We start from the raw sequence: 17,664 nt of genomic DNA, 5'->3' as shown, positions 1-17,664 counted from the left end.
TACAATATGGGCCACAAATTTTCATCTCAAAATCTAACCTCTAAAGTGGAACATCACAATAACAAAACCCGGTATCTCCCATTTTAATAGACAGACAAAGATAATATCATGTAGAAAGCATGCAGATCAAACTCATACTGCACTTCTGAGATTTTAAATTTTCATTCAAGGTATACATCTTATCAGTTCATTTCCTAGGAATCAAACCTATGACCATGTCTAGGATTATGAACCTATGATGCAAATAATCTGATTCTGAAACATCAAAACTATTTGCTCACACTTTAAATCTAAAGTAAAACCGCCACACAATTACACTAGTAAAACACTGATTCATTTTACATTGAATTTTTAATTGAGAAACAACTCATAAGATGTCATAATAAAAGTACTTGTAAATGGCATAATAGACATAAATGTAAAAGTAACTCACCTAATGAGATGACATGATTCAGCAGTTCCCGAATGCTATTGGATTATTTTGAAAATAATAGTTGAATAACTTCCATACGAACATTAAAAACAAATTTATCATACGTAATGAACTTGCAAAATATGTGCTGCCTCCATACAACATGGGCCACAAATCTTCCCCCCCAAAAATCTCACCATTATATCCTCTATTGTCTAGTGCTACCACATTTTACTGATTAATCCGTCATATACATAACTATGGTGATCATTCATTAATAAGGGAAAAAGCAATAAAACTACTACCCGATTAATTATAAATGTCACACTCACATACAAACGAACACTAACCAACAGAGCATCAATAAACTACTATTACAAATTGCATAAACGCACAGGCAGATGTTGCATGCCAATCAATGCACTTTTGATTTGAGCTCATCCACATGTGGACGACAGTGACGGAAGTGGTAACTTCAGTGAGTTTACGGGTAAATTACCTCTGTGAACGTCATCCTGACAAACAGAGCTCTAACAAGCTATCGACCCACCACTGCTGTGTCCTAAACGAGTTGCTCCCCTGTTTCCTGTAAAATCCAGCCACTGAAAAACAGAATTTATCTCAACTGATGTAATGAATCAGAGCCTTAGAAAAACACATCAGGGACAAACACTGGAGGAGGATGGGAGATATCAACGAGCGCAGAGACCAATGTGTGTGAGCGGACGTGGGTGAGTGGTCCATTTTAAGATTCTAATCACTTTGAAAATGAGCTTTTCTGAGCAGTAAGCAAGTTTAACGCACTTTGTAGCATAAATTTTCAGTCCGTGAACGGACTCGTAATTGCTACTTTACATAACTCTTTATGTAAAGTGACATTGAAAACAGAAGCACTTTATGGATTTCTGATCACATGACTTCCTGATGGAAAATATGGTTTTATTCACACTTGCAATTCCAATTTGTTTTGCAACTTCGAGGAAACTATATCCACACTGTAAGGGAAAGTTGAGTGAATTCAGACAGTTGTTAAATTCCTTTTGCACATTGTGTATGAGTAGCCTATGGTCACACTGAATGACCAAAAAAAAAAAAAAAACCCTACATTAATTCAGATCTGACAATTCAGACTGAAACACAAATTTTAACTGGATTTCAAACAACATACAGATGCAGTTTAGATTTGCAGTCAGATCCAGTCAAGTTTGAACAAAGGGAAAATTCACTATTTTATATCACAATTTTTTACAACAGGATCTGTATTTTGATGGGTTTAGATTAGGGATGTTCATTTTGACCAGTTAACGGTTAACTGTCTGTTAAGAATTTTGACCAATTAATACCATCAGTTTAATGGTCGTAAAAAGTCATTTATTGTCAAGGTAGCAAAGCTTAACTGAGTGCGTGTATGCGGTGTCAGTGCAATCACTTGAAATGTTTCCTTCTAAAAGTGGAAGCAACTAGCCTACACCTTTTAGTAATAAAGTTTATCGGAATTGTAAAAGGTTTGCCTTTATTTTTGTACATTCACAAATACTCCTTATACTCCTAAAGCAAAATAAGATTCTGCTTTCTGCCTTCTGGTTTCCTTCTGTGCAGCACAAAAATGAACCGAAACTCTGCACACTAGGCTAGTTGTTGCACAGTTTTTCGTTAATTTTCTTAATTTATTATTTAAGTAAAATTTATTTCTTGTATAGGCCTACTTATTCGTATATATATATATATATATATATATATATATATATATATATATATATATATATATAATATATATATATATATATATATATAGCCTAGCTTTATTATGTTTTTCTCTGCTCGCAGAAGTGCCGCAGGTGCGTGATGTGATATGATGAACATTTGAATGCTCACGTTCTGTTGTTTGCTGCTTTTGCGCATGTAAAAATTATTCCCGGGAAACAAATGTTAGTATTTTGAATGGGTTGCATACACTTACCTTTCTAATTTAATTCAATTCTAAAATGTAAAATAATTTTGTCAATTATCGAAAAATAACCGAAATGAACATCCCTAGTTTAGATAAAATATTTTTCTTATAAGAGACGACAAAAACAACTTTGCAATTCAAAGCCACGCCATTACTGAAAAAAAGAAAAATTTACAATTTCAAAAGTAAAAAATCATGTTACTTCAAAGATGATAACGCACCGGACTTTAAATTTCTCAGATGTTTAAAAGATTAAGGCAATTACCAAAGTTTAATGAAATGTTTCATTTTCCAATACAAGATGATACATTTTTACATGATTTGCTACATCAAATGTCCCCTTAGCAGATTTTAAGCCACATTTATATAAGATACACAAAAAATGACTTTCATTTTCACATTTTTTTTTAAAAGGTTTAAGTTTCCACAGAACACATGGTTATCGCTCTCAGTGGCTTAAGTATTTAACATCACGTGTTGACAGATGAACGCCAAACTTGCCCGGGATCAAGTTTCATATGTTACACTGTAATCGTACACCTAGCCATTGACCTTTGACATCTCTCTAAAACCTTTCCACTCCTTCAACAACAATGAAGGTCATTGCTTTCACTTGTCAACATGAAACAAAGTTCACAAACCCATTTCACTTTCACAACATCTTCCTAGTGAAACAATCACATTAAATGACATGTGATTGGAGGAACGGGTTTGAATATAAGAGGGCTTGATGACATCAGCTGAACAAGAAAGTTGTCTGATGTGGTGTTGTATTCCATATTGAAAGAAAACAACTAGGGTAAATTTTGACCTCATGTTGACTTTAAGCATGTTCCACAAGCTAAAGCAAAATCAATCATCAAATCATTATTTTTTTTATTTTTAACAAACAACAAATTACTCTTACACCAAGATAATCACCAGTCTGCTGATGGACAGAATGAGTTTCTTCAAAAGACAAGCCAATAAGTTTTCTATCCGAATTGCTTCTTTTAGAAGAACGCTGTGACTAGGTTAGCTGCTATTAAAGTGAGCCATTTTTGGCATAATGATCAAGTATCTTTTGATTGACAGGAAAATAAGAGATTTTCTCAGACTGTTAACACCGAGGATGTTTTAGAGTGTGTGTGTGTGTGTGTGTGTGTGTGTGTGGTTGGCATTGATGGTGGCATCCTGGATCAATACACATCAAGCTCACCGGCAAGACAGACAAGTATGAAGTTATTTTTGATTCAAAACAACTGAACACCTGTGGCAGTGCGATTTGTAGTTGTAGAGAAAAGCCACACATGTGTATCAGTAAATTTGAAGCCACAGAGAGAAATGTTTTAAGAGATGCAAACCTGTAGACTTTTTTTCTCTCCCACAAACACAACACAACAGTTACACCTTCTCAAATTCTTCATTGCAGGTGCACAAATCCTATTCTACAAATCACACATTTAGAAACTCGTACGCTCACATTTTTGATACAATTGCTGCAGTGAATGTGGTGCAAAACGCATTTACACACCCGCATCAAGAAATGTGCAGTCGTGGAGAAATGTTGAACATCCGCAAATCAGTACGTGAATTCATCAAATGAGAGTTGCACACTTGTAGAATATTTTCTCAGAAATGTCTTGTATATTTTTTCTAACACAAACACAAAGTACATAACTACAGCTGCTTGAATCTGCTGCGATGAATCTCAAAAACTGTTTTTCGCTTTCAAGTGACAAGTTTCGCGCTCTCCCTTTTGCACCGAGATATTTGGTTCAAAAGTGATTTGTGCATCTGTAGAGTTAGTGGGCGGGACTATTTAGAGATTACAGAGTTTCAGCCAATCAGAAGAGCTACTGAGCCGGTAGATATAGGCCCCAAGCAGTTTTACGCCCCTGTGGTTCCTCATGTGTCCAGTAGGGGGAGGCTGCAGACCTATGACCTACTGTAAAATGTATTATTTATATTTATTTATAAACTGTTTTTATATGCAGGAAACTTACTGATATATGATGTTGTGAATTTATATTAAGTTATATTTAGATACTAACCATATTCAGGCCATTAGACATACAGTACTGTGTAATCATATGGATCCTAAATGAAATATTTGCTGTACAATTCACAATTGCTTGTCATACAGCAACAAAACATGTCCTACATAGCATTTTATGAAGAAAAACACAATTTAACCCTTTTCTAAAGTTCCAAGGGTCATTTAAAAGAAAGAGACAATATTGTTCACAATAAAAAAATATCTATTTCTTAACACCATGACTTGGTTATTTCTTAACAGCATGACTCCTGTAGATGACTCTCCTATGGCTTGCCACTCTTCTTTAATTGTTTCTTTATTCTGGTGTCAAAGTGATCCCACTCACTGATAAAAATAAATAAAAAAGCAATAAAATAAAAATAAAATAACAAAATCAAAAGTGCCTTTTCTATATTAAGCACAAAACTATTATTTTATAGCAATGATCTAACATTATGGATAAACTATTTGACATTAAAAACAATGTGAATATGACACCATGCAGAGCACAACTAACACACAAGACCATACCTCTGGAAAAGGGACATCCATAATGAATCGGATTTGGTCACTGTGGGTGTGTGTAGGTGTGCCATCCAAAATTGAAGTCATCTGAGTGTAGATAACATCAATTCGCTCCTGATCTTCAATGAACAATATTGATGGAACACTTGGAAAAAGTGTCAAGCCACTTTTATTTTTTTATTTTTTTATTTTGTCCATTGATGATAGACTGTGGTTAGTTAAGTTTGAGTCAGACAGAACATCTGACTCAATCAAGTACTTTTGCCTCTCGAAATAAATTGACCCATCTTTTGAATTGATATTGCTAATTGATATTTAATTGATCAATCTTTTATAAATAATAAATGTTGCATCATTACACAATACAATCAACAACAATTACTTTAGCAGATTATTTAACATACCTCATCCGTATCGCTTCAAGAAGGTCTGCTGCTATCATACATATAGATATGGTCTGCTGTTCTTATATATGACTGGGCTCATATACTAATATACAGCCTCCCCCTACTGGACGCATGAGGAACAACAGGGGCGTAAAACTGCTTGGGGCCTATATCTACCGGCTCAGTAGCTCTTCTGATTGGCTGAAATTCTGTAATCTCTAAATAGTCCCGCCCACTACCTCTACAGATGCACAAATCACTTTTGAACCAAATATCTCGGTGCAAAAGGGAGAGCGCGAAACTTGTCGCTTGAAAGCGAAAAACAGTTTTTGAGATTCATCGCAGAAGATTCAAGCAGTTGTAGTTATGTACTTTGTGTTTGTGTTAGAAAAATATACAAGACATTTCTGAGAAAATATTCTACAAGTGTGCAACTCTCATTTGATAAATTCACGTACTGATTTGCGGATGTTCAACATTTCTCCACGACTTCACATTTCTTGATGCGGGTGTGTAAATGCGTTTTGCACCACATTCACTGCAGCAATTGTTTCATAAATGTGAGCGTACGAGTTTCTAAATGTGTGATTTGTAGAATAGGATTTGTGCACCTGCAATGAAGAATTTGAGAAGGTGTAACTCTTGTGTTGTGTTTGTGGGAGAGAAAAAAGTCTACAGGTTTGCAACTCTTAAAACATTTCTCTCTGTGGCTTCAAATTTACTGATACACATGTGTGGCTTTTCTCTACAACTACAAATCGCACTGCCACAGGTGTTCAGTTGTTTTGAATCAAAAATAACTTCATAGACAAGGGCATCACTGAATCGACAAGCATGTGCTCAGAGCGCATCATTCACCAGCCTCCGCACACACACACACAGATCTATACACAAAACACTAATTTCATGTGGATTAGTCATGCAGCAATGTAACAATTAACTTATGTTGGTATATAGTTATGTCGATTATTCTTAAATTTGAATAGGAAACTATATTTATTCCAAAATGGCTTAATTTCACAAATAATTACCAAGAAACTACAATTGAATTATAAATGAAATTTTACCTTGTAACATCATATACTCCAAAAATCTTGGAAATGCAATTATATTGTGTTTAACTCATGGTGTGTGTCGTTCAGACATGTATTCTTAGGCTTAAAATCACATGCTCAGATTTCAACCATCAGTCGACCATATACTGGACCAAACCCTGCATTTCGTTCGCTTTCTCATTCTCTCTCCTGGTCTACCGAGCTGGATCAAACCCAATGTACTCATTTTGACTCACTCTAAAAGACTCTCACTCTCTTTCCCAAGAAAGCAAACACACACACACACACACACACACACACTGAGAAGCCGCTTAACGCACTCAACGCCACAATAACACCAGCACTTATTAAAGAGACACTCCCTTGAGCGGTTGTTCTGACTTGAAGCTTTATTACCTGACTAATTACAACACTGTTAATTAGTTGTTATGATCATTGAGAAATGCAAATAAAAGACAGACATGGAAGAAAACACCTGTAACTTTTGTCCAAACAAGGTGCTTGTTTAAGTATTTTAAGAAGCTCAGAAACACAGGGTGTGTCCAAAAATGAGTGTTATATGAGTGTTATGAGTGTTAAATATAGATCTAGATAGTATTAAATATAGCTATATTAACAACTTTTTTATATGATTTTGGGATATGGTGCCATGGTAATACCATGTTTTTGGTTACTAGTACAAAAATACTAGTAATGCACCAAAATTTTGCAACCGAAAAAAGGCCAAAACATCAATTTTCAAATTTTCAGTTTCGGTCGAAATGGTTTGAGAGGTTCAAAATCCTTGAGAGAAACAATGACATTAAATAAGTGCATTTATGAGGACGTGTTTTGACTGCATAATTATTTATTCATGCACACATTGCTGAGAAGCTACAAGAAGCATCAGCAGTTTGGATGTACCTGTACTTCACCGTGGACAAAGATTCTGCTATTGCTAGATTAGCAATACATAAAGATACGGCTCTTTGCAAAAGAATTTTTATACGACTGGTTTAATTTATCAACCGAGAAGACAAAACCGTGAACAGCATATGTTAATTTACCCAATTACCCAAACTGAATTACTGAAACAATATATTCGGTTATGCTTCTGGTAAATGCAAACTTCTGGCACCTCATTCACGAAGAACATCATTTCAACTAATTTAATTTATCACCTGAGAACACAACACCCAGAACAGCATAAAGAGTTCAATTGGCCAAAGTTAATTACAGATTTCTTTTGGTTTTAATTAAAATTATTGGTTTTGATTACAGAATTTAAATGTAACTTTACTACGACTGGTTTAATTTATTACGTAAGAATGGGACACCCTGAACAGCATTAAAGGTTCAAAGACCCATTTACTTAATTTTAATTAAGATTTTGGCTAAACTTTTCATTTAGAGGTTTAGTTAAAAAAATATTTTTGCACTTCATTCCTGAAGAACTTTATTCCAACAAACAAAAACAGCATCAAGAACAGTATAAAGAGTATAAACAATATAATGACCCAAATTTAAGTACAGCAACGTTATTTTCGGCTTTGGTTTTCAGCTAAGCAGAAACATTCAGTTTTATTAAAAAATAACTTGGTGCCTCATTCCTAAAAAAATGCAATAAATGGTTTAATTTCAAAAACATTTGTTTTGGGTTTTCAGCTAAATGAAAATTGCCTTTTCTTCCCATGTTTTTGTTGACATGTATTATGTTAATACCACAGTGTTATTTAAAGTACCATTTAAATAACAGTATATGAAAAAAACAATCATTTTGTACCATAATATACAAAACTATCAAGCCACAATCTCTTTAGCAAGGGATGAAATGCATCTATAATGCCCAGAAATGTTGTCTGAAAGCAGCTCAGTAGGTTTTAGAAACAGCAACAGAGACTCTGGTGGTCTTAGACATTTGTTTATACAGTAAGTGTGGCCCCTGTCCTTCTGACGGGGCCCAACCGCACACAGAAAGAAACATTCAGAAAGAGCCCACTCTAATTACTCCATCTTTCAGTCCTCTATGATAAATGACAAACTAGAAGAGCAAGACAAAACAAATTGAGACTGAAAACAAGGAAAACTTTGGAGAGAGGGGCTGTGGGGTGCAGGACGGGATCTGAGGGGGTCTCTACAGTTGAGACAGCACTGAAGAGCATTCCAGCGCAAGTGGAGAACAAAAGCACACACACACACACAGCGCACACAAACAATGGCGTGGACGCTGGGAGACGCAACAACAGCACATCAGGACTCCCCTACCCCCTCACACACACACGGAACGGGCCGATGATTTTACTGTGAAGCGTCCACTGAGTCCTGGCATTTGGCAAAGACAGATGCTGAGAATGGGTTCACACACACACACACACACACACAAGGGCTGGGCTGGGAACAGATTGGGGGAAGGGTCGCCCCACACACAGGGACACATCCCTCCGTTTCTGAGAGAGAGTGTCGGCATTGATCAGCAACATGGAGGTCATTCTACCAGAATACACACACACACACACACACACAAACACACAGACTGATGCTCGCATGAAGGACAAACGGCACTGAACAGGTGGACCAGTAAAAAAAAGAAAAAAAAAAGTTTTCCAGAAAACATATCATGTATCCGAACAGACAGCTGTTTGGAACGCTGACAAAATTGTGTGTGTCGCTTCACACAGACTAACTAGCTCCTCTTTCACTCTTTCCTAGATGCACTTTGAACATAATCTTAATATGTGTTTCCACTGTGGTTTGATGTGTTATAGTTTGTGCATTAGCAGAGCATAAACGCATCACTTGGTTGCACTATCCAATGGTGATTCAATTGTGAAAGGGAAACAATTGACATACATTAATAAATATAGGGTTGAGTCATATTATCTAGTGCTAGATTGATATATCAGCCATTCTGAGATTAGCATTGGTGAAAATAATAATCATTCATTTACTCACGCCAAAAAATAGAATGGTGACCAAACTCCAGGAAAGCTCAATAATAAAAGCATTATATAGCCTGTGCACTATAAACTCTTCCAAAGACATATGTTAACTACGTATATCTGAGAAATAGACTGAAAGGTATGGAAATACATTTTCAGTGAAAAATAAAAATCATTTGATTTTTGAAATCAATTCATTATTGCATAGAGAAGAGAAGCACAGATTTCTGCTTAATATCTCCTTCTGGTTTCTGGTTTGTAATAACATGAAGATGAGAAATTGATAAATATAGATTTTTGGGTGAACCATTCCTCTATTTTATGCAAAATATGTTATCAAATTTTGTTAAATAAATGTTAACATTTACATTTCAGCATGGTTGAGGATCTCAATTACTATTATTAAATGGTATTATGTAAATATCTATATTATACTGACCACTAAGCTCTCTAGATATCAGTATTGGCCATTAAAAAAACTGGTATTTGCCATATAAAAATATCTCACTAATAACTCATTTCTCAAAATGTTTAAATGGATAGTTTACCCAAGAAAGGAAGTTCTTTCATCATGCACTTGCAAACCTGTTTGACTTTCTGTGGAACACAAAAGAAAGTATTTTGAAGAATGCTGGGAACCAAACAACACTGGACCCCATTGACTTCCATTGTATGGATGCTTAGACATTTGTCATTGTGTTCTACATAAGAAAGAAAGTCATGCGGTTTTAGAACAACGTTAAGGAGAGTAAATGAGAGAATTTTCATTTTGGGTGGAGCAGACCTTTCATTTCAAAAGTGGGTCACAAAATCTCTTCACAAACCAAATTACCAATTAAAGAGCTTCTGATAAATATACACTGCGTGGCCCAACCTGGCTTTGTCCCCAAACTCAACCCATATCAAAACTAATCTAATGCTGGGAATAATAGAGTCATTTATTAAAGTGAGAGTTAGTGGAAAAACAAACCAGAAGTACCTCACAATTTCCTTTACATTTATAATAAAAGATTGTTCCTTTTTTAGTAATAGAGGTTAATGAACAGCTCGACATACAGTTTACTTTATATGCATGCACGCAAACATATGTTTATGAATGCAAGCATGCATATATCGGAGTCTAGTTGACCCTAGTTCTCTCTGCATTCGCCTAATGCAGGGCAGTGTCGCATTTCAGAGAGAGAGAGAGAGTGTCTCTTATTGATGTGCGGAGCACGCCAACATCATCCGAGCGCAGAGCGGTGTGAAGCCAATCTTATGAGGATGGAGAGAAAAAAGTGAATTCAGCACATTAATACGTGGAGCGCGCGCACACAGACTACACGCGCTCTCAAGGAGGCTCTGAAGTGTGCAGTTTGTGTGCATGTGCTCCGCGGGTTTTAATTAAAAGATGCACTGTGCCCCTTGAGAATTCACACACACACACACACACACACACATACACCGGGTGCTGCATGCGTGTGGATGGTCGGGATCCTCTGATCTTCCCACCTTGTCACTGCATCATGCATGCATTAACATCCACCACACCTCCAGCAACTTTCTCTGCCCTCTGCATGTCCACAAGTCCTCTTTGTGCAGTCATTCCCACATAAAAACCTAAATAAGGATGCCTCTCCTGAATGCACTCAAAACATCAATTCACAACCACAATTTATCCCTAAGATCTACTGGAAAAGGTCTCAAACCCCAAACGCGTAACACAGCCAACGCAACGCATGCCTTTACTGCGGAATAAACCAGCTTCAATTCTTGCCCCCCTTCATTCAATCTGCCCCCGTGCACTGCCCAGCCAACTTTCACTCCCAAGCGCAGTTAGTTGATAAATAATCAGATTGCATATGACTTTATTTCGCATACCTATCCTCGTGAGTATTAAATCCGTTCGGTGAGTGACAGGCGTCCGCGCGCTACTTTGCCGTATCCATGAGAAGTTCCGTATCCGACAGCGCACCGTAGAGCGACCGTCTCGCCGAAGCTCCTGCAACAGCAATGTGCTCCGGAGCTCACACACATACACACACTCGCTCGGCGTGGGACCAGGGAAGCGCGCGCACGGAAGGGGGCGGGGGGTGGGGGTGTATAGTGACTCCCGCGGGTGCGAGCATAGCGCAGCCTACCGGACGAGCGCGCACACACACATCCACACAACACACAGTGTCGCACACGGTTTGGCATTATTTATTGTGCAAGGGAAATCATTAATGTGCATATTATATTTGCATTAGGTGCATGTAATTTTTTAAGTAATTTATTTTATAATTATTTATGTTTTAAAGATTAGATTATGCAATTATTATTTAACAAATCCGTTATTTCTGTTTTAATTGTACACTTCATTATATATAATTTCTACATTTCTACATATAATTTCTTGTCTAAATAGTTAACCAACACCTCCACTCAAGTCAGTGTTGTTCTACTGATTTACAGTTAGTTTGTTAATATTTAAAATAATATTTTATTTTTATACTATACCTAATATTTTCTGTTTTCATTTTAGATTTCACTTTAAATTCAAAATTTAATTTAAAGTAATTTTGTTGTGCGTCCTTGTCATTTCTATTATTATTAGGATTTAGTCTATTTTTTTATGGTTTTAATTTTACTTACCCTGACCCGAGTCTTCCTACCCTCTGTTTGTGCTTTGCCTGTTTACAGGCCCAAACAGACAAAACGCTCTATTAATAAGACTGAATTGTATTGTAGTGCATTGTATTTGAGAACAGCTGGACACTGCGGTAGCAGATGATATATGGGTCAGCCCTGCATAAGTGTGCATGTCCACTCGTGCTGAAGCTCTAGTCCATCTAACAGAGTGTCAGAGTGATGATCACTGGCAGCGACTGGGTCTTTTAGAAATGCACTGCCGTGTAATTAATGTAGCCATGATATAATGCACAAATCGATTTTCATTGTGCACCCCTGACTGCATCGGGACAGGAGGGGCTGATTTTTCTGTCCCACTGGTGTGCTGTTAGGCGGATATCCACTTATCATGCAGAGCTGACATCAAATGCAGGAGGTGGATGGGTGAGGGTCAGGTTTGCTATCATTGTTGAGACCAAATGAAATAGCCTTATAGCTCTCATAATGAAAACAGCTTCATAAGGGGATTAAATAATATCTTAATTAAAATCTAACAATGCCAAAAGGTTTCTTTAAGTTGTAGGCATAAGGTTAGGATGTACTAATTATAATTAGCCTAATAAAAAAAAAAATACAAGCCAAAATGATGCATATAAATAAATATCATGTATTTGTCAGAGTTAGAGAAATTAGGTTTAAAGTGGCAGATAGAAAGAGACAGTTTTATTTATATATATGCAGGTTTTTATTTGTATACTGTCCATTTTCATTTTAATTATTGTTAATGGTGTATGTGTGTGTGTGTGTGTGTGTGTGTGTGTGTGTGTGCACCCCATATTAACAGAAAAACACAGAATTGTTGAAATTTTTGCACATTTATTAAAAAATAAAAACTGAAATATCACATAGTCCTAAGTATTCAGACCATTTGGTCAGTATTTAGTAGAAGCATCCTTTTGATCTCATACAGCCATGAGTTTTTTTGTGAAAGATGTAACAAGTTTTTCACACCTGGATTTGGGGATCCTCTGCCATTCCTCCTCGCAGATCCTCTCCAGTTCTGTCAGGTTGGATGGTAAACGTAAGTGAACAGCCATTTTCAGATCTGTCCAGAGATGCTCACATGGGTTAAAGTCAGGGCTCTGGCTGGGCCATTCAAGAACAGTCACAGAGTTGCTGTGAAGCCACTCCTTCGTTATTTTAGCTGTGTGCTTAGGGTCATTGTCTTGTTGGAAGGTGAACCTTCGGCCCAGTCTGAGGTCCTGAGCACTCTGGAGATGGTTTTAATCCAGGATATCGCTGTACTTGGCCGCATTCATCTTTCCCTCGATTGCAACCAGTCGTCCTGTCCCTGCAGCTGAAAAACACCCCCATAGCATGATGCTGCCACCACCATGCTTCACTGTTGGGACTGTATTGGACAGGTGATGAGCAGTGCCTGTATGTCTCCACACATACCACTTAGAATTAAGGCCAAAAAGTTCTATCTTGGTCTCTATAACTTTCTCCCATCTCCTGACTGCATCTCTGGAGCTCAGCCACAGTAATCTCTGGGTTCTTCTTTACTTCTCTCACCAAGGCTCTTCTCCTCCGATAGCTCAGTTTGGCCGGACGGCCAGCTGTATGAAGGGTTCTGGTCGTCCCAAACGTCTTCCATCTAAGGATTATGGAGGCCACTGTGCTATTAGTAACCTTAAGTGCAGCAGAAATGTTTTTGTAACCTTGGCCGGATCTGTGCCTTGCCACACTTCTGTCTCTGAGCTCTTCAGGCAGTTCCTTTGACCTCATGATTCTCATTTGCTCTGACATGCACTGAGAGCTGTAAGGTCTTATATAGACAGCTGTGTGGCTTTCCTAATCAAGTCCAATCAGTATAATCAAACACAGCTGGACTCAAATGAAGGTGTAGAACCATCTCAAGGATGATCAGAAGAAATGGACAGCACCTGAGTTAAATATATGAGTGTCACATCAAAGGGTCTGAATACTTAGGACCATGTGATATTTCAGTTTTTCTTTTTTTGGTAATTGTGCAACAAATCTGTGTTTTTCTGTTAATATGAGGTGCTGTGTGTACATTAATGAGGAAAAAATGAACTTAAATGATTTTAGCAAATGGCTGCAATATAACAGAGTGAAAATTTTAAGGGGTCTGAATACTTTCCGTACCCACTGTAGGTTTAATACATTTTTATTTTACTTTTGAGTTATTATAGTTTTAGTTAGGTTAAGTTATTAAATTAAAATGAGTACTATTGCCTTGGCAACTCAAGCAACACAATTTGTCTTTAAAATAGTTTGAATTTTAGTTTATATATATGATATATGCAAAGCCAGAATGTTTCCTAAAGCTGTACAGTACATGTAATGTTAAGATGTACTAATTATAATTAACCTATAATTTTAAAAACAATACAAGCCAATGAAGTCATTATAATGCAGATAAATAAAAAGTGTGTTAGAGAAAGCAGGTGTAAAGTGGCATAGATTGAATGAAACCGCTTTGCTTTTTACACCTTCAGATTACTGTGTGTGTGTGTGTGTGTGTGCACATGCTTGCTCATGTCTGAAGGACAAAGGATGTGATGTAGAGGTCAGAGCAACTGACCTACATGATGTTTATTACCACAAGATCTACGATTCCCCACCAAAAAGGAGGATGAACATCTATTTAATGGATTCAGAGCATCAATTACACGCAAATACACACGGAAAGTTCAGAAGCATAGGCGGTGGCAGATCAAAAGAAATAATCATTTTAGTGAAGTGCACTTTTTTTCTGATGGCAGCCAGGCGTATTGTTTTCCCAGCTATTTTATGTTTATTATTGATTTTTGTTTTCTTCCATTTATGAAAGCTGCTGTTTTTATTATTAAGACATCTGTCTTGTGCAGCAGTGGCACGTGGCGAGAGCTGATGAAGTCCTGATGTTAACACTGTTCTGGAGCCGTTCTGGATTTGACTGGCTGCCAATCTATAGTGTACATACAGGTCTCAGAGACACACACAACTACTGAGACTCAGGGTTTCACACCACAATTGCATTAGCGGCGAGGACAGAGATGGCAGAGACATGCTGGTTAAAGGTGGACTGTTTTATTCTGTTGAGTGACGCTTGCTTCCTTTGGTTTAGTTTATGGTCAGTATAGAGGATTTGAGGGTTGAGAGTTGAGGTTTGGGTTATGGCTGCAGGTCAGTATCGCCTATATTTTGCTCAGCAAGACTGCATTTATCTGTTGTAATTGTAATTGAATTTATTCCTGTGATGCAAAGCAGAATTTTCAGCATCATTACTCCAGTCTTTCAAAAATAGACACTCATAATTAACATGTTAAAAAACTGAACCAACTGTTTCACAAAATCCAATCATTTGAAGCAAATGATTCATTGAAAGGATTAGGCCTTCCCAATGCAACTAGAGAGAGAGAGTCATTAGCAAATTAGCTACACCAAGTCATGGCCTTAATTCCCAGCAAATATATGAACTGATCAAACTGAAAGCAATAAAAGTCACTTTGAATAAAAGTGTCTACAAAACCCCCCAAAATGTACAATTCCTGCTTCATCTTGCGTGTATATAGAGATTTGTTCTGCTACACTGCTACTAAAATTCGCTTATACTGGTAAAGCTGGACTGTTTTGAAAACAGACACATATTGAAAGTTTAAGCGTGACTGACTCAGAATGTTTGTGACATTTTCTCATTTAAGCTATGAAACTCAAGTCCAGTTGACCAATCACAGCTTACGGTAACAGACTGTTACACTAATGGTCCAATGAGACGAGCCGAGCTGAGTCGAGCCGAGTCGATCCCTAGTGCTAAAGGACATAATTGCTTTTGTGAAGAATGATTGTTATTTTCAGTTACTCATGCAGAACCATCAATGATCCCCAGACAGCAGTTAAACCGAGAACTCTAGGCACAGAGTATGGCTCTTTAAACAGCCTCTTTTACACATTCAGTGTGCATGTGTGAGCGTGTCTGTAATGTAACACACGTGGCCAATGCATGTTAGAGAATGTGGATTATGGTGATTGTGTGTGTTTGGTGCGCTGGGACTCTCATTAGCTAGAATTCTTGATTAGAGAGAACTAGAGTGCATCTTTATAAGATGAAGCAGGGCTTAGAAATGGAAACCGTTCATGTTTACTAGTTGACTAGTCATCCAGAAAAGCAGTGAATAGTTGGCACGAGTGAATGATTGGTTTAATATGTGGCAGAATTGGTGAAACTCCTAGTTCATTAATAAATAAATGTAAAACTATTATTTGCAAAATGTGTGTACAAAGACTTTTAATAAATTTTACAGCCATTTTAGAGATGGCACCACAAAAACAAAACAAAAACCTGACTTTATAAGATCTGCTGTTTTTAAAATTGTTGTTTATTATTAAATACAACAAGAAATCTTTAACAATACGGGCAAAACTCATGATGTGCATCACTAACAAGTTATGATACATTCAATAACAACCATTCCGTACCTAAACTGAACTACACTGACTGTGCCATTTGTTTCCGAATCACTCAAAATAATCGGCTCATAAGAGTCATTCATCAATCGGACATCACTTGTACTGTAAGTTTTTTAATCAAGGTTCATAAGAATCATTCGTTCAGGAATCAAACATCACTTTTGCTGTTTGTTATTGAGTCACTTCAAAGAAACGACTCATAAGAGTCATTGGTCCTGGAATTGAACATCAAAGAACTGAATCACTACAGTGGTTCTGTCATTCTTTTTTGCAATTAGACGTAGTTTCACGCGTTAAATTCAACAGGGCATTGGTGGAAGAATGTACACAATGCAATGCAAGGTTTTTAGCTGTTCTCAAGACCCATCACCACCATTTTAGCGAAAACGCATTTGTTCTGAGCCTTCTTATCAATTTCATTTCATTAATAACCATATCTAGTGGTAAGCTATAAAATAAGGATAACCATGAACAAATAGAAATAAAAAAAGAAAAGAAACAAGCTTTGGCTTATTTGGGCAAGCGCTCACTAATGACTATATTGAGCCGCTGATGAATGAGTCATTTTAATACATGAGTCATATGTTGATTCTGAAGCCGCCCTGGCAGGTTAGGTGAGTTCATTTAGAGAAGGATTAATCATACGGAGTTAAAGGTCTAAGAATATTGAACGATTCATAGCTATTTTTTTCCCTGAGTCAGACAGCCTTAGGCGGTGATGGGAGAAACTTTGATACTTGGACAGTTACTCACTAAATGATTCAGTGGTTTTGAAGAGCTCAAAAATGCCCTAGGTGGAGGATATCTACTGGTTAAAACTGTGTGAATACAATTATAACACGGCAAAAATATGTTCTACGTTTTTATTAAAACACAATCTACAACTCTATCTGTACATTTTTTATTTTATTTTATTTTAATATTTTTCCACACACAGACTTTTCGCGCTTTTCATGACCCACTCATTTTCACCCAAAGTTACAAAGGTGTGCACTACTTTTAAAGTGTTTTCTGGCAGATCAAGAGCTACTGTATTCTGAAAACTGTATATTCAACAACATACAGGTTTGGAACTAAATTAAGGAAAATAAATTAAGAGGGTTTTCATTTTGGGAAACTATTCTTGAAACTGCTCTGTTTTAAAAATAAAAACTCCCAGGCACAGTCCAACTAATGGTTCTCACTTTCAAACTAATGATTTTTTTGTCAGCTTCACTTGCTAGGCAGAGACTCCAGTAGATTTCTGAACTTAATAACCAGATAATCCTTTCCTCCTTTAGTTGGCCTAGTGGTGTGGATCGTACTGTTTAGAAAAGGACATTTGATCTTTAAGAT

At 36.9% G+C, this 17,664-nt stretch overlaps 1 pseudogene; it reads right to left on the bottom strand.

Annotated features, from left to right (window-relative positions):
• LOC113080891 (protocadherin Fat 3-like) overlaps positions 1 to 11,268 on the bottom strand; it is a 57,726-nt pseudogene extending 46,458 nt beyond the window's left edge.
• Between the last annotated feature and the right edge of the window lie 6,396 nt (positions 11,269 to 17,664).

This window comes from Carassius auratus, unplaced genomic scaffold, assembly GCF_003368295.1.
Source record: "Carassius auratus strain Wakin unplaced genomic scaffold, ASM336829v1 scaf_tig00032445, whole genome shotgun sequence".
NCBI lineage: Eukaryota > Metazoa > Chordata > Actinopteri > Cypriniformes > Cyprinidae > Carassius > Carassius auratus.
Note: the sequence above shows the minus strand (reverse complement) of the source record. Positions and strands in the feature narration are given on the sequence as shown.